Source organism: Balaenoptera ricei, chromosome 14 (genome assembly GCF_028023285.1).
Source record: "Balaenoptera ricei isolate mBalRic1 chromosome 14, mBalRic1.hap2, whole genome shotgun sequence".
In the NCBI taxonomy this organism is placed as follows: Eukaryota; Metazoa; Chordata; class Mammalia; order Artiodactyla; family Balaenopteridae; genus Balaenoptera; species Balaenoptera ricei.
Window position 1 is genome coordinate 75,029,697 of NC_082652.1, and position 23,353 is coordinate 75,053,049.

Here is a 23,353-nt window from a genome sequence, read left to right on the forward strand (position 1 = left end):
GATAATGGAACGTCAATGTCTTGTGCCAATTCTAACAACCCAATTTTTATCTGTAGACTGCTCTACAGAGATACATAAAGGCTCAGATGCTATTTGGCCATATCTAAGGGCAGAAATCAAGGCTGCTCATTTGTTTCTTTTAAAAGTATGTTGAGCCTTAATAATCAGCAAGGAAGACAATGAAACCACATTATAAGAGATCTAAGCAGTAGAATACACCTAGTGACATGTAAAGAGTCCTTACAGAAAACAATCCATAACAGGACATTAAAAAGGGCTAGTGTCGCCCACGTGCCCAGAACACAAAGCCCACCCCACCCAAGACTGAAGGATACTGTTTTCCTTCAAGACTAGAGCTTAAGGTACATTGTCCTCTTTAGCCAGGACTATACTATTCTTTTCTCCAATGGGAAAATTCAAAACTAGTATTTTGAGGGGCTGAATGGATCCTTTGAAGTTTACAATGCCCAAGTTTTCCCCCCTCGACTCAAGTTAAGATAAATGTTAGAAGTAACAGTGTTCATTGTAATCTTTTAGTTCAATGACAATGCTGTTAGAGTATGCCTTCCTGACACCACACAAGGAATGTGTCTTTGATAAATCTTATATCTGGTCAAAGGCATACCTTGTATGTAAGTCACTATATATGTAAAATGGAAGATGATTTTGAAGAAAGCCAAACCTGAGACTTAACATTAACCCTCTTCCCCAGTATTACCTTTTCCGCTGACTTCAGTGAATCTCCAACTTGGGAAATCACTCCCCCCCCCCCCAACTCCTGGTATAGTGTTCAGTGCAGAGTAGAAAATCAATGCCCATATCAGTTTCAATTCCAATGAAACAGGACACCATCTCAGTCCTGGGAGGTCTAAGAGAATACCGTTCACTGTATGAAGATTTTGCATTAAAGAATAGATGCATTTGCCTGTTTCAGAAGTATAAATGGTCATAAAGACATATTTACTCTTCTGTGTAAGTCAGATGTAAGCTACTTATAGTCTTTAACTTCCCTTTATAAATATTACTAACAGAAAAAAACTCTACCTTTTATGAGCTATCAAATGATGTACGTCCTTCCTGAAGCTCTCGCATCTACAAAGCTTCCCTACAACCACAACATGATTCACTTTGACCTAATATTCACTTGTTTAGCAAACAGAAAGGCAGGTAGAGAGGTCAGTAGAAAGGCAGACAAAACAGACAGAGAGAAAGAAGATAGATGAGGTAGAATTTACTCTGACTTCCTAGGAATTTGAACATCTAGCGTCCTGTTTTGGTAATTTCCAAAAATTGGAAGGAAGAAAGGCTATCTATTTCTTTCTCTAGAAGAAATTACGGAAGCTATCCCCTATAGAAGAATTTCACCACCTGGCATTATTTCCCAACTCAACTCCAGCACGTAGACCTGGAGAGATGAATTTTCCTACTAGGATTTGTCTCAATTCATATATGTATATAAGTTAGGTCTATTCCTTTCATTCTCTTAAAGGTAAAAGGGGTCCATGCAAATAGTAAGGATGTGAGAGAGAGAGAGAGAGCATGAATAAGAATAAATGGGAGAGAGAAGAGAGAGGAAGGGAGGACAATAAGGAGAGGGAGAGGTGGACTGGGAAAGAATGGGGGGAGCGCAGGAAGGGGGGGGGGGCGCAGGAAGGGAGAGGCGGGGAGGGAGGGATGATCAGAGCATGCATTCATGCCGCACAGAGTCCCCGAAGCACTCTTGGCTGCAAAGCCCCAGCATTCTTTACTATCATATCACATACAGACTGCTTAATCTTAATTTCGCTTGTTAAAAAATATTTATCCAGATACAAAAATAAACCCACTGCAAATTACAAGTTGTCAGGGTTAAAAATCTACTCCTGTTTGTGTGGGGGAGGATAAGAGACCAGCATAGACATGAATCATTCTCAGTAATTTGAGTGTTTCCATGACATCAATGGGCACCCGTCCAGGACTCTGTCGAAGTCTGTGAGGTACCAAAGAGGCAGCGCAGCCAGCAGGAGGCTGGGAGGTGCACTTTTTTTTTCCTTTTTTTTTTTTTTTTTTTTTTAAGGATTATGCTCCTTGTAAAGATTTCATCTGTAGCATCCACTTTTACCATCAAATAGATCGCTCCACAGATCCTGAGTGAACACACTTCATTCTGATAGTGTAAGCCTTTAACTTTTATTACATCTTTTTGTTCCCAAATTCAACTATAAATCTGTCCTCAGAGCCCAAACCTCTGTTTGGGAGCAAAATAATCAGGGACTGTGGATAAACCCAAGCACCTTCTCAAACCTATCATATCTACTCCTCTAATTTCCTAATGACAAAAAGCAGCCATTTTACAAAGACACGTCATTTCCAAGGGAAAAAAAATATACATCTTTTGTGTAAATTGTCCATTAAAAATTAGCTATGGTCTTGACGTCGGTCTTCTGCTTAAAATGTCCGGGAACATTTGTTTCAGATAATAAAATTCTCAAGAGCGCTGATAACATGTTTGAGTAGGATTCTTAAGTAACTATCTGTGCTCGCGAACACAAAAGCTCCTAAATATGTGTGTTTACTCTATGTCAGGCATGCATTTTTGTCACTTATACCCACTGGCTGGCGCGGACAGCTTCTTTCCTCCATCCTTCGCCACCGACCTCCCCCCGTCCCCACGATCACAACGGAGCTTTGAAAGAGCTCAAGATTCTATTTTTCCAATATTTAAAAGAGATAGCAGTGATGAACAAACCCGGCGCGTTCACTGCAGAATTTTCGAGACAACCCTCCAGTACTAGAATGCGACAGCCGCTGCGGATATTTTTTGGCACCAAGACAATGGTGGCACTGCCAAGCCCCATGGCTAAAACTACTCAAAAGAGGCATAAGGGTAGCATTAATCGCTCAAGTCTTTTACTGCATGGAGTACTGTTGTCCATATTTTAAAAACTAAAAGTACCCGTTAGTAACATTTGTTGTATGCCCACCAAGGGGTGGGGGAGATTCTGAAATATACACCAGAAACAAATCTTGTCAAGCATTTGATTCATTTTATACCTAAAAGGACCAAATGTTAAATTTTGCTGCTGGTGACGATTTGCTGTGCATGAAACGAATAATCTAACCTAATGGGGTACACTGAAGGCTGAATGAAAGCTACAAGAGAGGATTTCATAAACTAAGTCGACATATTGGCTAAACAACTTTCTTCTGCAAAAATGATGTATACAAGGAACGAGTAATACTATGTCACAATTTTTTAAATTAAGCAAGAAAAATGCTGTAAATGAGCAGACACAACATCTGTCAATCAATCCTTCTAGAGACAAAGGAGCTCAACGCGCAGCCCCTTCTCTAGAACAAGTCGGCATCTACAGTGAGCAAACAATCAGGAAAGTCAACACGTGTTTTGTCCAAATTGAACCCATCAGCTGTTAAAACCTATATTTAAATTTGATTATTAAAAATGGCACCAATGGGCAATCAATAAAGGAGTCACTTGCTTCCTCTGTTGCCCTTGAAAAACTCAAGCTAAGCAGAAAATATAAGCTGTTGCCAATTATTTTTAAAGACCAATCCTTTTGCTGATTTATTCAATTGTTCTTTATCTTGCTGCCCCACGAAGGATAAGGAAAAAAATTTTTTTTTTAATTTAGGGGGAGTATGATTAACAAATGTCTATTAATCCTAAATTTAATACTTTTATATTCTTACATAATTTTCCATTTGACTTCTGATTTTTCTTCCAATATATCCATGGTATCCTATTGTAAGGGAATGCCATGGGAATTGGATGAGAATGAAAATATTTCATGGAGGAAAAAATTGGTCTCGTAAGTTCATTAACTCACAGGGATACATCTAAGAAGTATCACCTTCGGTAGATTACTATACCTGGACAGTTCTAATCCATTTGGAAGGAGTGAGAGACAGGCAAGAATAACTTATCCATAATACGATTTCTGGAGATAAGCTGTGACATAGATGATCCCACGGGTGGTTGACCAGTAGGATAACAACAAGGTCATGTTTGGGTTTGTAGCCTTTCATTCTTAAAAGGCCACTTTTAACATTATATATAAATGGTAGGGGGGCTTCCCTGGTGCCGCAGTGGATAAGAATCTGCCTGCCACTGCAGGGGACACGGGTTCGATCCCTGGTCTGGGAAGATCCCTCCTGCCGCGGAGCAACTAAGCCCGTGCACCACAACTACTGAGCCTGTACTCTAGAGCCCGCGAGCCATAACTACTGAAGCCCACGCACCTAGAGCCCGTGGTCCGCAACAAGAGAAGCCACTGCAATGAGAAACCCGTGCACCGCAACAAAGAGTAGCCCCCGCTCCCTGCAACTAGAGAAAGCCCACGTGCAGCAATGAAGACCCAACACAGCCAAAAATAAATTTAAAAAAATAAAAACAAAAATAAATTTTAAAAAAAGGTAGGTATTTCACCCACCACTGAAAAAGATGCACCTGTATAGTGGAACATATTATCCTATGAAAAGCCTTGATAAAAAAATTATCTGATGCTGTAGGACAATACCCAGCAAGGCTGTTTCATCGCTAATCCTCATTCTGGAAACTGAAGAACCAGCCTTTTGTTCCCTGCCACCAGACTAAGGAACTCATCACAACCATGTGTGAATCAGAATAAATCTCTGTCGTCCCTGTCCCCAACCCCAAGCCATCTTTGGTTACCCTATAATTTTGGGGGGCATGTTGAAAAGAGTATTTCATTAAACAATAACGGGAAGAGTGGTTCCAAAAATATACATGAGGTTATAATTTACAGTTCTTTCATCTTTCCCACGCCTGCCTTTTTCTCTCTTGCCCACGTAAAAATACCTGAGTCCTTGTCATGTATTACCCACTACACAAAAGGGTTACGTAGATTGATTCATTCAATCTACACAACAACCCTGTGAGGCACGTAATATAAACACCACTTTACAGATGAGAAAACTGAGATACAGAAAACTGCCCAAGGTCACAAAGGCAGTAAGTGTTAGAGCCAGGATTCAAACCCTGCCAGTTTGATTCCCATGGCTGGGCTCTTAGCACTATTCTGTGCTGCTGGAATTTAAACTCTGAAAAAAACAAATCTACAAATAAGCGAGAAGCCCAATACTGAAGACTCAAATCCCAGAGCTCAAAACACTCATGAATTTGATATGAAATTAATGAAAGTGTCTTAGAGGTGGTGATAATTTACATTTACATGGTGTTTTATTCCTAAAAGGTCTCTAGGTACTTTAAAGCTGTGCATATGATGTACGCCAGAACCTGTGACGTCACACAATAAACTGCAACCATCTCTACGTTAACTGGAAGTAACTAATTGACAAAAACATGGCAGCAAACTGCATCTCTACACATTCCATATGTGAAGAACATGACTTCATATCAATGCACAGAGAAGAGTGAAAGTAAAAATATAATTATAATATAGGACAACACAACATCATTCACAAGTGTCTTCTGTGGAATAGTAGCCCGACAACAGGCTCCAAAAAACAAAAGGGAGGCAAATCAAAAGGCCCAGGAAATGTTACAAGCTGTCTATATCCCTCCCTGACAGGCAGAAATATACACTGTATCCTAGCATGTTAAAGCCTCTGAGAAGTCCTGCAGTGGAGACATTTAATTTCATTTAATATAATCTTTCCTAAATTTATTTGAATACACATACCTGCCCCATCTTTTTGCCTATTAACACAAGTCCTGAGGAATCTGAGAAACTACTACTTTAAAAAACTTAACATTTCAAAGCATGCACTGGGTTAATATATGTTGGTAATATTCTATCAAATAAATAAGTTTAACATTTGAATTTTATTTTAATTGACCTAAAAACATCTTTGTCTTGTTGTGATGTTTCCATGCAGATACACCTTTGTGGTTCTGACTAGCCAGTCAACTTTAATTTTCCCTGATTCTAGCTTGGAGGTGAGAGTCTGGGTTTACAAGAAGTCAGAAGTTGACGTTATTCTCCTGATTTCTAAAATTCAGAGAAGACCACTGGTTCTCTCCTGCAGAATCTTACTATACCAGGAGGCATTTAAAAAATCCAAATTTAATAAATTTCATGCTAAAAGAGCTACGACTCAATTCCAGCAGATAAAACAGTCATTCCACAGCCTAGAAAATTCTCTTCATCCCCTTCTTCCTAAATTGAGAACAAAAAGAAAATTTGGGGGAAAATTGATCAGGCACATAGCTTGCAGCAAAGGATGCTGGGAAATAGGGGCCAAGCCATTTTCCCAGGAAAGACTAGCATCAGTGCTCACTTTCCCTGATGTTCTTAAATCATCAAAGTAGAACCCTCAGTAACGATCTAGAGCTCTGACCTCAGAAAATTATGAGTTTGGGCTGCTTTCTGTCACTGATGCACCCCATCTCATCCAGACACTGCACTGCCTTCAAAGCAGTGGGTGTACCAAAATTCCAGAGTATCTGGATACTTAAGAGTATCTCGAGGCACCACCAAAACTCTGTATTTGGGGCGATTCTGAACATGGTTAGAATCTATATTCAGTTCTCCTTAAAGCCCTCACATTTGCAAAGCACCATATAGTGTGCAAAGTAATTTAACTTACATTATTTAAGACAACAACATCCTAAGAATTCCTTAGATGGGCATTTCAACCCCTATTTTTATAGAGGAGGTCACTAAAATTCAGGAAGGGTAACCCGCTTATAACAAATAAAAGAGGTTGTACAGATATTAAGAGAACGAATCTAGAACATAGATTACCAATTCCTGTACCAAAGCCTGTTTTTACAATACGCCGCCTCTTCTTGGAGTATTCCAGATGTATTACTGGTTTCTATTGTGGTAACAAAGATGATTCCACCTGTCTTTTTCTCACTATGTAGCACAGCCCTCTCCTCAATTCGTAGTAAGTCAAAGAGGCATTCTCGAGTCCTTTGATGGATGAAAATATTAGAACTGGTAAACATTTTGAGTGACCACCCTCTGGGACACCAAAAAGCACCTTCTCAATGCAAAATGAAAGTACTGCCTTAGAGATTATTTCACCTACCCTAGACCAACAACAGCCAGAATCATCCTCTTCCTCGGTGTCACTCTTGGGAGAAGTGCACACATGATCAAATGAGAACACGTGAGTTTTATGCTTTCTTTTCCCAGTGCAGGAAAATCTTTCATTGAAAATAACACTAATTCCACAGAGTGTGCAATTAATCAACATAATCATGGGGATAACTTAGCTGTTTGGGGAGGTGTGTCAAATAACTCTTTAAGGCCACTAAAGTGCCACTTGAGCCACCAGAGTAATGATTTTCTGAATCAGCAATTTGTACAAGGGTCCCCTAGGGGCCTGAAGGACTAAGGCTAACCCCGAAATCACTCAACTTACTTCTAATGAGTAACTTACCACTGGTTTTATGTGAATAAGATCTTAATGGCTCTGCCTGCCCTATTTTATATTTTTATTACAGTTTGTGCCTATGGTGACTGGGTATAACCAAGGCAATGAAAGACTTTGTGAGGGCCTCTGAAGAAACAACATATGCATTTGAAATCTTATTTTTTATTTGAAATAACGTAATAGTTTTTCATGTAAAAAAGAAAAAGGTCAATCTTGCGATACACACTAAAGGCATCAAAAGCAAACAGAAATAAAATATCTTTGGTGTACTCTTAAGAGGAAAGGAAGATACAGGATGGGTGTGGAGAAAAGCAATCTCCCGAAATTCAATTCTATGGCTCAAAAACCCTGCCCATCATGAGAATCATCAGTAAGACTTTTCTTAAAACAGATTCCTGGGTTCTCTACCCCAGGGAACTTACATTCAGTGGAATGTGGTCCAGAATCTCTATTTGTTTTAAATAAAATTCCACTGGTTAGTCTAACAAGCCACAGATAAGAGTAACCAATCTAAGTGAACAGGTTCAGCCTTCAAGGTTACATTAGGTGAAACTCTAATAAACCTGGTAACCTGTTAGATAACCAAAAATAAAAAAAAAAAAATCAATGACTATCTAATCCAACCTATTTAATTGGATTTTTAAAAAGTAAACAAGTGTTGATCTCCAAGACCCTTTCAGACAGTTACATTTTGTGGGTTAGAGAAACATGGGTTAGAGAAACCTCTTCCTGGCAGTGTACTAGGCCTTTACATTTGTTCATCTCTGCTCATGAAGATTGGTTGTGTTAAAGAAATTCAGCTCACATTACCAAGCAGATGGCCCTAATAAACAACAGAATTCCAAGACATAAGTGTCCTGGAGGTGAAAGGACATTCCTTCTATCAGCCCCACTGGCCACTGCTCTGAAAGTATCTCTTCCCCCTTTCTACCCTAAGACAGAGGTCGCCTTTAGACTCCAGGATCAAGCTCTAGTGAGCCCGACTTGGTTTGTTAACCTAAAAGGGCCCTTACACCCGTGTATTCCCCACATCCATGCTCTACTGAAGGTATTACAAGTCCATGCTGGGGGAGAGAATCTGGTCCTTTGATCCCTCTGGAGGAGATCGATGACATTTCTGGCCAGATGCAGCAGAGACAATATCATATGAGTAAGACTTTGTTGCCTGGGTCAATTATTTGGAATTTATCAGCAAATTTTAAGAAAATCAGCAGCTACGTTTCACTGTGCAAATTGCTTTCAGCAATAAATTATGTGCTACCCATTAAATTGATGTTCTAACAGAGTCTTAGTAATATTAAATGTAAAAAATAATAATGACCAAACTCTGAATTAGGCACATCAGAACACAAAACAGAAGAAAAGGTTTAGTATTATGTTTGTTATAAAGGGTCTACGTAGGAAAACTACATATTTTAGCACCACGGCATGTAAGAGATGGTCTCGGTTTTCAAGCTCAGCTCACGACTAACAATTAGAATATAACCACTATCATCTCTTAAAGAAACTACATGCATTTGATATGATACTCAAGAATGCACAAAAATAAAGGAGGTGGAGATCTCATGAAAATTTTAAATACAGGTTACACATATGTATAATACAATAAGTATTACATATACACATAAGTATATAAGTAACATTTCTAACCCCAGGCAGAAGATAATCCAAATGTCATCTATAGATGTATCTGTAATATATCAGATAACCATTTCTCAAGTCTTAAACTATATAGGTTTTATATTCCCTAAGTATACAGTACTGAGAAGTTGGGGGTGAAATAGCCCACAATTCAAAATACAACTCAGGGCATTCACAGAGCAGACAAAGAGTAGGGAGAATGCCAACCACTGAGCCTGCCCTTCAAGATCAACTTTAAAAGAATGGCCCCATGACGATCAAGCTAGGAAGGAAACAGGACCAAACTACTCAGAGTCCAATTCCCCTGTTAAAGGAAGGTGATGGTTCACAGATAGAATTACACAAACCACTAAGTTCCACACTGTGATGTTTAAGAAAAACCTCCCAATTACTGAATATACGAGCATGACTAAATCAAGAGAGGAAGGCGGGGGCCACAGGAAGGAAGGGGAGAGGCAGAGGAAAGGATGATGAGGGAGAAGGCAGAACGGAGGAAGGAGAGAGAAGGGGAGTAGTCAGAACAGTGACCGCATCCTATCAAAAATGTGCAAGAAAATAAAATCTATCACGTGGAATAGATGTTTACAGACAGCAATTTTCAGTTCTGAAGCTTGCAAAAATGATCTTCTGAACAGCTTTGAAAGAGGTCCAAAAACCATGAGATACGGAAATAAATATTTGTAGGGTGGCTCTGTGTACCTACCACGTGTTGGCTGATGGTACGTCAACGACGAACGTTACTCCCAAGGGTTAAGAGTTTAGATGGGTGAAACGTTAGGGAGCAAAGCCAGTAATGTACGTTGTCAGGGGTATAATGAGAATAATGAGAGAGCACCTAACACAGCGTCAGTGTGGTAATAGGAGACAAGAGGAAAGACGTATATTCGAGATTCCACGCCAGATACCATTAGAACAGATTTAGTGGGAAACGGATATTAGTTAGAATGCAGTTTGCAGTTATTTGACAATGTTAAACAAATCAAAGTAAATAAAAACTAATACTTACATGATTTATCCAAAACAAATTTTAAGGTAACTGGTACCTCAGATTGGAAAGATGGAAAACAGGAAAAAACTTACATGACATTTCCCCGCTTCTCTAGCTTTAAGTTCTTTGATCATTCCATACGTTTGGGAGATGATTTGGGAGTTTTTTGATGGAATCTGCTTACAAATTAGAGAAATTTGCAAAAACAAAAGAATTGTAAAGATCTAAACGATCCTCGCCACAGAGTAATCACCGAATGGATTCGATCAATTCATTTCAGAGAGATGTAGAAATCACTTACACGTAATTAATTTTTATAAAGAATTTGATGGAAACTTGTGAACAAAAATTGCTGCATTTTAAAGGCGTATTCATTATACAGAGCCCTGGTCTTCACTACCAAGACCCAAGGATACTCTCCACCCAAGCAATGGCGGGGAGGCAAGATGTTCCCTCTGTAACCGCCCTTGTATAACTTAGTCCTGCGACCTGAAACCATCAGTGATTTGCTCCATTAACATCTTACACTCTATAAACAACAACCAAAGGAGCCAAACAAAACAAAAAAAGGTTCCACTCAAACTCCAATTCTCAATGTCTGCCAGGGAGAATAGCTTAATTTGGTCTGCAAGGAAACCAAAAATGCCTTTACAGAACATTATGGTGCAAATACAGGCTCGTTTTCCTTCACAAAGCAAGCGAAAACAGTCAAGTCTATAAGGGAGTTCTCTATGAGGCATTAGCTACTACATACAAGGAGTCATGTTTCAAAATTTCAATGATTTATCCTTTTCAAGTCCATTCCCAACTCAGTAAACAAGAATTCTTCTTGAGTGTAATCAGGCCAGGAGGATCTATGAAAGCAACGGGAATATGATTAACGGTCATCTGAAAGCAACCACTTAATAACTCAAGAGTGGCATATACGGGCTTCCCTGGTGGCACAGTGGTTAAGAATCTTCCTGCCAAGGCAGGGGACACGGATTTGAGCCCTGGTCTGGAAAGATCTCACATGCCGCAGAACAACTAAGCCTATGCACCACAACTACTGGGCCTGTGCTCTAGAGCCCGCGAAGCCTTCGCACCTAGAGCCCGTGTTCCGCAACAAGAGAAACCACCTCAATGAGAAGCCCGCGCACCGCAACGAAGAGTAGCTCCCGCTCACAGCAACTAGAGAAAGCCTGCACGCAGCAACAAAGACCCAAAGCAGCCAAAAATAAATAAATAAATAAATAAATTTATTTTTAAAAAAGAGTGTCGCATACTTTATATGTTATTTGAGCTATTGAGTCTATTTAGCAAAAGCAAACTCCCCCCAAAAAGCCCCAAACAAAAAACCCCTTCATTTCCTAATAAAAACAAATTAATTTCCATACTCAGTATTAACCTACAACTTTATAATCACTGCAAATATCTGATTGTGTAAAAATATCAAAACAAAACAAAAAACAAAAAAAAACCAACCTTGAAAAGTAAAAGAAATTAAGAACCCCACATACCAGTCATTTCAATGTGCGCCAGCAGAGGGCACACAAGCCCCAACAAGAGCTGGCTCTGGCCAGGTACCACCCAAATTCATTTAGGACTAACCCTGACCAAAATTTGAATACAGAGAGGGGGGAAAAAAATCATCCTATCAGGGGCATCAATAAAACAAATGTGCTCAGTTTAGGATTAGTAAGAAATATACAGTAGTACACTTTATTATTCAATACTGACTTTAACAGAGATTTCTTAACTGCTTCATGGAAAGTTGTTCTTTAAAAAGAAGTAATTCTTCTTTGTATAGACGTGAGGTTATATCAGTTTTCAAGGCCACTGTAGTTTTTATAGATCTATATTAAGAATTATCTAGAAAACATGAATTTGTAGAAGTAAATTAAATGTTAAATTTCTAATACATAAACACACGTGTTTTGGTAAATATATTAAATTACCCTTTGCCAATAGACAGTTTCTTTTAGAGTAATTCCATGTGTCATATACAAATCTATTAATTTTTGTAACCCTAGAGCAATCAAATATGTACCATTTTATGGTTAAATTGAGATACATAAGTTACTTATTTTCCCACTGGTTTGTGCTTGATTGATTATTTGTAAGTTGTCTATTCTGGGTCTTTGTATTATAATATTAGCTTTGGGGTTACAGTAGATTTTACCAGAAGAGTATCTCGCAGCTATGTATGTACATGTACGTGTAGAAAGGGCACTGCTTATTCTTTTAAAGGAAGTTATCCTATAGATGCAAAAGTCACAAACTCCTCCTAGCCCTTTCCGAGCTTTTGATTTCAGAAACAATATAACATATTGAAAAGAAAATATGAATTACCTCATGAAAGCGGCAAATTAAAACCAACATCAGATACTGTAGTTTTCACATTTACAGATAAAAGTTAAATAATCCACAGGATGTCCAATCTCTCATTTCAAGTGCATTTGAATAAACAAAAGGTTTCAAGATGGAAAGCTTAGTAGGATAATTAACTGCTAGTTGCCCATCCACCTAAATGATCATTTCAATCCCACCTCACTCACTAAACAAAAACAATGAAGCCATGTAACATCACCATCAGGTGATTTTTTTTTAAGCATTCTCGGTAGATTTGAGAGTTGAATTTAATTTACAGCATCTACCAACCAGGTGGTATAGGTTACATGTAGGTCATGATAAATAACACTTATCTTTTGGCCGATGTGGCTACACCCTTTCTGCGTAAGTTAAAATGATGATGGTTTATTATTCCAAAGCACTCAATTCTGAAATGTTTACACAATTTGTTAAGTCCAGGCAAATTTAAATGATTCTGACATGCAGCCCGCTAAGGCCAGCGATGGGGATAATGCCTCTTTACATGGGTAAAATTTTGTGGCATATAGGTCACTCTCTTAAGGGGAATCAACTGTGTGTCTCTTCTTTGCGTTTCCACCACAATCCTTCATCATGCAGCCTGGAGCTGAGAGTGAAATGCAAGAAAGGAGCCGAATGCTCAAAGCAAAAATCTGCTTCCAGGACAATCCATTATATCTGACAAGTTAAATGTTCCATGGTAGGCCATATGGCATCGGAGCAGGCCCGACGATGGAAGAGGGGAACTCAGCAAATGCATCACAATTAAGGAGTTTGGCTACAGACTTTCCTTTGAATTACTTTCTTAATAAATTTTAAATGCTGTCCCCCCAATTTGTAGCTGAATCCCTTTTCTGGGATAATTTTTAAAGGAGTCCCACGATTTCTTTCTCCTCTCCTGAAATCAATGCTGAACTCTAGAAGGTTAAGGCACACAGGGCCATTTTTATCAAAGGAAGTTTCAAAGAGGAGGACCTGTAGCCTCATTTCAAAAATTTCCAGACAAATTATATGTAGAGCCTCTCTGTTCACTAGATTAGCATAGATGTCAATGAAACTGGTCATTAGAATGAGACATTTACATGAAACTGATAGAACATTAAATAAAACCAGTTTCCATTTTCAAGTCCAAAAAACCTGAAAAGCTATATAGTCACAACTGGCACGTTTCTGTTTCTTCTGTAGTTTACTTAATATTTACCAGATTAATGAATTAACTGAAGATTGCCTTGGTTGAATTTAGCTCCTCCTAACACCTCACCAAAAAAAAAAAAAACCTCTGCCTACTTCTGCTAATACCATGTTCTAGAGAAGTCTTAGAAGCTTTCTAAGACACTAATTAAAACCAGGTTGTCTATAAAAATAAATATTTGTTCTTAGAAACAATGTAATGTAAATATAATTTGTATTATAATCAAGGTATGCATTTATTACATTAAGGGAGAAGAAGATGAAATTAATGAAATGACCAAAATAGCATCATTAGACCACAGTATTCCATTACACCATTCGTCTCAGTAAAGAAAACAAATCCTTTCTGAAGAATTCTCAGGAAGAGAACTGAACCTGTAATAAAAACAGAAAAAGCTTTCTACAGAAGTATCCAAACTCATCTGGTCCAGTGTCAAACATCAATTTTATCAACACCCTCACTTCCTGGGGATAATGCCCTCTTGAGCAAATTTACATAAAACATGATGCGTGTGTGTGTGTGTGTGTGTGTGTGTGTGTGTGTGTGTGTGTATAAATTATAATGGTAGGTTTTTCTAAACAATAATGACTATCGTTTAAGTATTCACACTGGTTTACAAGCAAGAAATTCATAATGATTAAGAGAAACATGTATGCATCTTTCCGAACGAGAAGACACTAAGACTCATTTCCCTAAACTATTTTCACTCTCCATTTCTCCAGAGGGTCACTATTTCCCTCAAATGTACCCGCTTCTGCCTTAATTAAGAATAACATTATTTCAAAGAGCATATACAGATACTTTATAAAAATGGATCACTTTGCTTTATGTTTAAAATTATGAACATATTTTCTGGTGGTCCTAAAGTTACTATTTGTTACTGTACTCTTATATTTGCATCTCCTTATTTTTTCATATGAGACAATTTATTGAATTACGAAGATGCTTATGTGGGTTATGACTGGCAACTTGTATTAAAAATCAATTGTTATAGCTCTTTGTATTTTACCAAGTGCTTTCACATACATGCTCTTATAAGCTTCCTCATAATTCTGTTAGATAGGTATCATTATTATTATCATAATACTTTCATTCTATATGTAAGAAAAAAGGGAGACTCAGAGAGGTTAATTTATTTGTCTTAGGGCACACAGCTATGAAATGGAGGAGCCACATCTTTTGCCCAAGCCTACCTCTAATGTCAGCATTGTACTGACATGCCATACCATATATTACACGAGGAAGCATGACCATTAAAAAGATATAGGCAAGTATTACTTAGGAATATAAGTACACTTTTCACACATTTTCACTGCCTATTCAAGAAAAGTAGCCAAATTTTTTGGTATTGTGATAGAATCCTATGCTTGGGTTTACTAGGAGGAATGAACACATACTCAACACACAATTACACTTACACACGAGCACATACACACAAAATGTAACCAGGCACACCTCAACACCAACAGAGTGCATCGGGCCGTTGTGTACTGTAGAGCCTATTTCTGTGTGTCCAGATCCACATTTTTATTACTAATTAAAATGTCCAGACGGCAAAATAACACCTGATCCGAGGGATTTTTAAGTACAGTAATTGTCAACGTTCAGCCCCTACACTGTTAACAAAATTGGCCTGCCCTGAGTTTTATATTTGCTGTTTCCAACCTATCAGTGTAATGCAGTTAAAACTTTAATAATCTGAACGCCAGTATGTCCACATTAAACTCTTTACCAAGAAAAAAAGAGAAAGATCTGATATTTAAATCATCACCATTAACAGAAAGCTTACACAGGCCACATAGCACAGGGAGATCAGCTCGGTGCTTTCTGACCACCTAGAGGGGTGGGATAGGGAGGGTGGGAGGGAGACGCAAGAGGGAGGAGATATCGTGATATATGTATATGTATGGCTGATTCACTCTGTTATAAAGCAGAAACTAACACACCATTGTAGAGCAATTATACTCCAATAAAGATGTTAAATAAATAAATAAATAAATAAATAAATAAATAAATAAATAAAAAGAGAAAGTTCATGGACTCCAGTAGAACCAAATGTCACAACACAGCAACACAATTGGGTTTTATGGGGGGAAAATACATAAAGAAGGCAAAGAGTGAGGCCCTTTCCCTACATCTTTTGTTTCATAGGTTCACTAAGTCATAAACAATTTTTGGATATATTTGTGTCCTTTAATTTGGGGGGAATTTTTATACCACACATAGGTACAGATCTTAATCGTTAAGCAAAATGTTCATTATCTTATAAGCTTTTTAAAAATATGGATGCGGGCATGACCCCTGAATGTCAGGTTAGGCCTTGCTCATGAATAATATACTCCGGGAAATCACAAATGCTTTTAAAATGTTTAAAGCAGTGACTTCCTAATCCTAAATGGATTCTTTTTTTCTCAAATAAACATTTTTTTTTTTGCAAATATCTAGGCTGCTTTGATACGCAAATGTTCTCCTAAACATTTCCACCAGCCAGCCACTGAAATCTCTCCACAGACCCCAACCAATGGGAAAGTTTGCAAGGGAAATAGGAGAAGCAACTGGATGAGAATCCTGCCAGGAATCCTGGCTTCACGGGCCACAAACAAATGTGAATTTTGTTGCAATACCTGAAAGAAAACTTGTGGATGTTTTAGTGAAACAACTCCTTTAAAATTCTCAGTCATGGAGCAGTAATTCTCCCTGATTGAGGCAATAGCTTCTGGGGAGGGTACAACTGATCACCACCCACAGGTTTCCTATTTCAGAGTTCAATAACTCCAGGAAACGTGGCTTGCTGCTGGACAGTGAAAATCTCATCACTTAAAAAAAATTACCCAAAGGAATTAACATCTGCAAAACAGGAAACAGAAAAAGCAGCCAACAGTACCACGACTAGGGTCCCAAATTTGAACAGGTATAATCTTAGTGGAGCACTTTCAAAAATGTTCTCCCAAGGGAATAAACCAGGGAAGATGCCCCTAGAGCCATCTTTAGTATGTAAACAACTCGGGAAATAATGTTTGCAAACAAAGGATTTTTCTAGAAATAAAAACAAGAGGATAGCGTTCAAAAGTAACTTGTAAACACAGTACAATTACAATGACTATGACTGAAAACAATCTCCAATACTCCCTTTGCCTTTCATGCTCTACTGTGTAAACACCCCCAAAACCTGCTTTGAGAAATAATGGGATTCCTTGATAACAGGTCAACAAATCATTTCAAAGCATCTCCAGTTTGCTCAGGCAGAGAAGCCACCAGAAGCTAGCCACACTGAAAACAAAACCAAATTTCAGGATTCCGGTTGCTGACACCAGGCTGGGCATTACTGAGAAAGGTAGGAGTTGTAAATTTGGTGGGAGGAGAAAACTAACAGTGAATTTATCAAAGCCAGTGGATCGTGGAGCTTCTACAATTAAAATGATCTGCTTCTCCACCACTAACCTGCTGATCGACACTTGATCCTTTACTTCTCCCATCAATTCCTCATTTACACATATTAAAAGCGGTCAAAGATTTCATCAGATGTGGTTTTGACAATAGCAGCAAAGTGCCTAAAGCCACAGATTTTAATTGAGCCCAAAATACTGATTTGGGGCAGGGGGAGAACCAATCACAGCAGGAAGCGCTTTAAAAGAAAAATGGGGGTGGGAGGGTGAGGAAACATCATCTTGAGTAAGCTACTCTGCACTCAGTTGTACTGTACGAAAAGAAAATAAGAAAGTTCTATAAAATGTCAGAATTAACCTATCGTTTCAGATTGCTTACAGGTGAAATTCTACCATCTGGATGGGCAGTTTGCCTGCATCAAAAACAAGGAAACTAAAAGAAAAAAAAACCTTCTTCTGCCTGCTGTTTTAACACAATAGATTTTAAAGGAAAGGGGACAGACTCACTCACCATAATCTCCAGATACTGACACACACACATTTACACAACATGTGTGTACACACACACATTCATGTACAAACTGTGACAAAACGAAAGTTGGAAAAAGCAAGAAATTGAAATAAAATTCTGTTTCTCAGATCTCTAAAAGATTAATAAGGAATAAAAATCTAGTCATTCTTAATTGCATAAAAGGAAAAAAAGATTCACTTTAAAATTCTCATTAAATAACTCATGATACTCTCTATTTCACTGAGATACTATAAAAAATAAAACCTAGCATATCAAAGTTTCTACCTTCCCCTAACAAGGCATATTTATATTCTTTCTTTATGCTGGGCTAGCAACTTGGGGAATTATAACTTTAAATAAACAGGAAACTGCATCTTAGGAACTGCCTGAAGTGGTTTTATATTATTTGAGAGTAAAAATGCTTATTAACTTGACAATTTTTAAAGAAATATGCTTTCATTCTCCCCTTATGCAAACCTTTCTTTTAATCCTTATACAAACCTTTTTTTTTTTTTTTAAACATCTGCCTCAGCAAAAAGATCTGACGTAGTAATAATCATTTTTTAACCTGAAGATCAAATCTTACATCCAGTCAGAACTCTGTTTAGGTTTTTTTCTTTCTAATGTCAAGAGTGAGATAGAAGTTTCGGTTTAACTTTAGGCTAGTCTGACAAATCATGGTACCAGGTTGGCACAAAGTGGTTATTTGCCAATCTCCAGTCACACATTCTGAAAGCAACACACAGAGGGTTTATAAATTAATAGCTCTCTGTACTGAATGCTTGTCGATATATCTCTGGTTCTGGGGTTTCTGGGTATCCATTTGGATTGTACAGTGTCTCTTAAAATTATGTTTGAAGCCCAACACTAAACCAGAAGTGTTAAGTGAGAGAATGATGGGCACATTCCCAAAATCTTACATTAAACCATAAAGGGAATAGATTAAAAAGAAAAAGCACAGAAAAAAAAAAAAACAAACATGGTCCAAAAAAGAAAAAAAAAAAACTCACCCTGAATAGACAAACAGAATACTTGCTTTTCTTTCGACCTTATGGGTAGCACACGGAGGGAGGCACCGGAAGATCGAAGCACAAGTACGTGATGAGGTGTCTCCGAAAAGCATGAGGATGAATAAACTGTCGTGCCGTAAATTTGCCAGCTAGAGGACAGAACGCAACACGCTGGGGCTTGGCTGTCCTAACGTGTTTTACTACGTAAATTTAAAGAGTCTTGAAAGGGAAAAGAAAAGAGGGGGAAAGGTAGAGGGTTTTTTCCTTAATATTACAAAAAAAAGTTTGCCAGAAATTCTCATACTTGGGTCACAAATAAAAGTAATTTCAGGGCTGTTATTAAAAAAAAAAAAAAGAATCTAGTTCTCAGGCTAAAACTCATCACATGTTTCCTATGATGGAAATTTAGGGGGGTGGTTTAAAGAGTTAAAGGCTCCCTACCATTAATTTGCATCTGGTGCTTTTAGTGTGTGTGTGTGTTTTTTTCTTCCCTGAAAAGTTGGCAGAGCTGCCGATTTTCCATAATGCAAGCATTTGGGAATTGTGAGCGGAATGAAACCGATCCAATCTCCTGACTGCGACATGAATTTTCATTAATTACAACCTTGTCAGCAAAAGCATTATCAAAGCTGAATATGAAAATGCTAATGAGTCCTCATTTGCATATTTTTCTTTGTTGGAATGTCATTAATTATTACATTTTATGATGATGAATGCAGCTGTCGAAGCTCTCCGATGCATAATTAGCCATCAGAATGCCAGGAGCCGATCAGCATTTTTGGGTGAAAAAAAACAAATTTCACTTGCACTCGTCCCCCATCCCAACACCACCCAACACACAGACACACACACACAGACAGACACACACACACACACACACACACACACACACACAGCCCTGATGACGACAGTCCTGAGGCCGGACTTTGGGGAAGTTGAAAAGGGCTCGTTTAGAGGGAATTCATTTTTGCTTTAAAATTATTTTGGTTTTAGCCGATAACGGTCTTATACAATAGAAGCAGCTCTTAATAAAAAAAAATCGTTATTCCAGCTTAATTAATGCCACGCTTAATTATAACACCATGATGTCAGCGGTTTTAATTAAGTATTGGCTCTGTTACAAAAAAAAAAAAAAAAAAAAAAACCAACTCCCCGCTGCAGTAAGAGTCACAGATTTGTGCAAATCATTTCTGCGATTTTTTGGTCTTCCGTGGTTCATGAACTATTCGGATATTAACAGGCAGCATGAAAACTCCAGGCACACACGCGTGCGCAGGAAGGCGCACACACATGCGCGCGCGCACACACCACACACACACACACACACACCCCCCAAGCAAAGGGGGAAACCCAGACTTTGCTGCTACATTACTTGGATAGACTTTAGAGCTTACCTACTTGACCACTTTTTTGAGCTAAAGTGTAAGTGAAGATGACAAAACATAGCTCATCCTCTCTCAGCCGCTGGGAACGGTGTTTATAAGTAAAAAAAGAAAAACAACACAGAGCAGATGGGACCATTACACATGACCAAACCAATCAATCACAGATGAAGGGCCCAGGTGCAGCGCAGCCGTGCAACAACGCACCATTTCACAGTCTGTCAGACACACACACACGGTCGTCCATGAGTGACCCTCCTCGGCTCCCCCCGGACCTCATCTGGAGCGCTGCTCCCCTCTCGCCTGCCTACGCTCCAACTGACATCTTCATAATCGCCCTGTCTTTCTATCTGCTGTGGCTCCCGTGAAGAGAGGAGCGTGGAAGGGCTGGCGACCGGGGGGGAGGGAGGGGGGCGGGAGACTGGGGAGGGGAGATAAGGACAGGGGCTCCCATCATTGTCACTTACGAGGAGTCCAGCCTTCTTCCTTCTGCCATCCCCACGGCCCCTCCCTCCCCGACCACCATCACGATCGCTTCTCCGATCCATCATTAAGCTCATTAATTTTTAAGGGTGACTGCTTGGTTACAGCACCCCAACTGTCTGCCATTAGACATAGAAATTTTGTTTGGGGGTCTCCCGCCTCTGAGGAAGGGAGATGTGGGGAGCTGGACAAAGTCACCCTTTGATGTAAATGTTAGAAACTGATTCACTGGAAGTGCGGAGCAGTACTTTCCGTGGTCCCCCCCAAAAGGGGTTCAGATGAAATCCTTGTTACTCAAAAGACTCTGGGGAGCCAACTTTGTCCTAACATTTTGTGTATTAAATAATCCCTGTGGCCTTTGGCGTCCTATGTCACAGACTCATACAGGAATCACTGAACCCAAATGAAATTGTACATTTGCAAGGGTCACGGGCTATCCTGGCAATACAACTGAAAAACCAACTCAGACACAACAAGTTAGGATAGGCTCCCTGTTTTAAACTCAGAATTCCTAATTCCCAGCCTAACTTTTTGTGGCTTTTCACCTTTCCGTTCCTTAGAAGAAGCACACACACAAACAAACAAAAAACTCAGTGGGGAAGAAAGTAACAAGTAACCAACAGAATGCACTGAAGCCCACCTACCTACCACCTTTGAAAAAAATATCTCTTTACATCACACCAGAAAAAGAAAGACTGGTTTTATTAATTCAATATAGTCTTTAATCATGAACTCCTTCTTAAACCTGGGTAATTTATAACCAAGTTTTTGAGATCTGTTATAGAGCACAAATATTATAAGAAATCACCTCCATTTACTCAAAGAACTGAAAAAGGATACTTTCCCCAGCTTTAGGAGATGACTGCTCATCCAGTGATTGAATGCTCTCAACAATTTATAATTTATTTTGCCCATTTGGAGATGAGAAGGAGTTTAGGAAAGCACTCAAACCCTACAAAGGACAACTATATGACTGCAAAATAGCTTAAGGGATTTATGTCCCAAAATGCTCATGACATTTTAGTCTTTACTGGAAAATTTACACTGAGAACAAGAAAAAGTTAATCAAAATAGACCATGCAATTCAGCCACTCTAAGGATTAAGTCAAGTGTCATTTATGTGCAGTTTCATATAATGGTACGAAAATAAAGAGTACAGGCTAAGTTGGGTGAGAAAGTGTCCTACCTAAAATCTGCATGCCATTCCATTTACAGGCAAAGGCAATTTTCCAGAACACTAGGCAGATTGGATTCGTTGAAATGAAAGCTTTGTCTCTTAGCATGGACCCTACCATCAATTCAAACATGTTCTCAAAATGGTTTGATGACGCACTTATTTTTGGTTTTTGTTTTTTTTTTTCTCTTGAGGATTCAGTCTGCTTCTCATCTCTTAACCATCTAATTTGTCCTTCGGAAACTTTTAAATATTGAAGTCATCATGAATCTTTCTGTTCCCCAATGCATCCTGTAATTTCAACGCTTGGTCCTTGTTAACAAGGAACCTCATCCCTGAACTCTAGAAGAAACACAGAGAACGTATTTATTAAAATCTTCCATAGCTATGTAGAAAGGATCACCTTGTGTTTTGAACGCATATTTGTTTTTCCTCAAGGAACAGTCTCTACACATTTGCATTAATAAATTTCTATTTTCAAGCTCAATAGAACTTGCGGTACAAAAAGCAGATGTGTACGTTGGATTCCTTCAAATTAAATTTCCAAAAGCAGAGTCTATTCTAGCTCAAGATCAAAGGAACTAAAACATGATCTCCTCCCCCTTCCAATATAATTACAGAGATTTCATTTCTTTTGTTACAATGAGCACAACAGGTAAATTTCAAACCTGAAGGGTCATGATCAGGTGATACCGCTCAGCTTTGCTGGGCTGCTGAATGGCTCTGCTCGGCGCCCCTGCTGTTTAAACTCCCACTCTACAGGAAGATGGGAAATGCCTCATGCTCTTCTCTACTTTATTCTTGGAGATCTGTTTCCTTTTCAACCCTCAGGACTATGCAGTAGAGTTCTCAGATGGACACAACAACCCACTGGACAGCGGGATTGTTCCAAAGGAGGGTGTGTCCATCCTTTTTAAAAGGCACATCAAGGAAAAAAATCACATTTGTAGGCGTCCTTCATTGGTAGGCTAGCTAAAAACCCTTTTGGAAGTAGATGGGGAATAAATAATAAATAATGAGGAGTGACACTGTGAGAAATGTCATATCCTGGCAGTCCTGTGAAAAGACACGGCCCTGGGGAGAGAGAAGAAAGAGATGCAACCCACAAAGTCATCCAAAACTGAGGTTCGAAAGAAAATCTGTTCCACTTTGGAATGATTAGCATGATCTATTTCTTTGGGGAATATAGGTAAAGAGAGAACAAAATTTAATGTCAAAACCCACAAAAAACAGAGAACTTCGGGAAAGAACAGCCTCTAGGCTTAAACAGCCTTGAGAGCAACTACATTGTACATATGTATTTCCATCTCCCTTTTAAAATTCCTGGTACCTCATTTCATCCTTTGCTGCCCATAGGCATCTGTTCCCCTCTAATTATTTGCCATTTAGAAAAACTCTGCTTAAATTCCTTGTGCATCTGTCCCTTGCTTAGTGTATATTTGTGATGCTTAAATATGGTGCCTGATATTAGAGCAGCCATGCACAGAAGTACAAAAACTTTCCCATCACCGAAAAATGTTTCAGCATCCTCTCCCCCAAAACATATACACAAAGTAAATTCAACATTACCAGGATTTTATAAAATAAGTACGTACTCCAATATACATTGTGCACACGTGTGCACACACACACACGCACATACATACGCTCCTCAAAGACTTGGCTGTTGGTAAACAAAACTTGTAGTGTATCTTCCAACCAATGCCTTCACAATATAAATGCCAGTAATAATGTCCTTACCAAAATATAGTCTTTTACTTTTAACTAGCTAGGGTCTCCTAGCTCCTGAAATCTTTTGCTAGTCTATGAAACGGAATATGATTATTTTGCATGGAAATATTCTTATTTTAAGGATATTTCCTCTTGAGAATA

General features: G+C 38.7%; 1 protein-coding gene across 15 annotated transcripts in view; it reads right to left on the reverse strand.

The window, feature by feature from the left end:
- TCF4 (transcription factor 4) overlaps nt 1–23,353 on the reverse strand; it is a 355,534-nt gene that overhangs the window by 179,503 nt on the left and 152,678 nt on the right. Inside the window, exon 1 of one of the 15 annotated variants that reach the window (XM_059895603.1) lies at nt 18,443–18,477. The exons of the other annotated variants lie outside the window; for them this stretch is intronic. The gene's annotated coding sequence lies outside the window, so the exon portion shown is untranslated. Of the gene's footprint in view, nt 1–18,442; nt 18,478–23,353 lie in introns of those variants that run through there. 15 annotated transcript variants of the gene reach the window in all.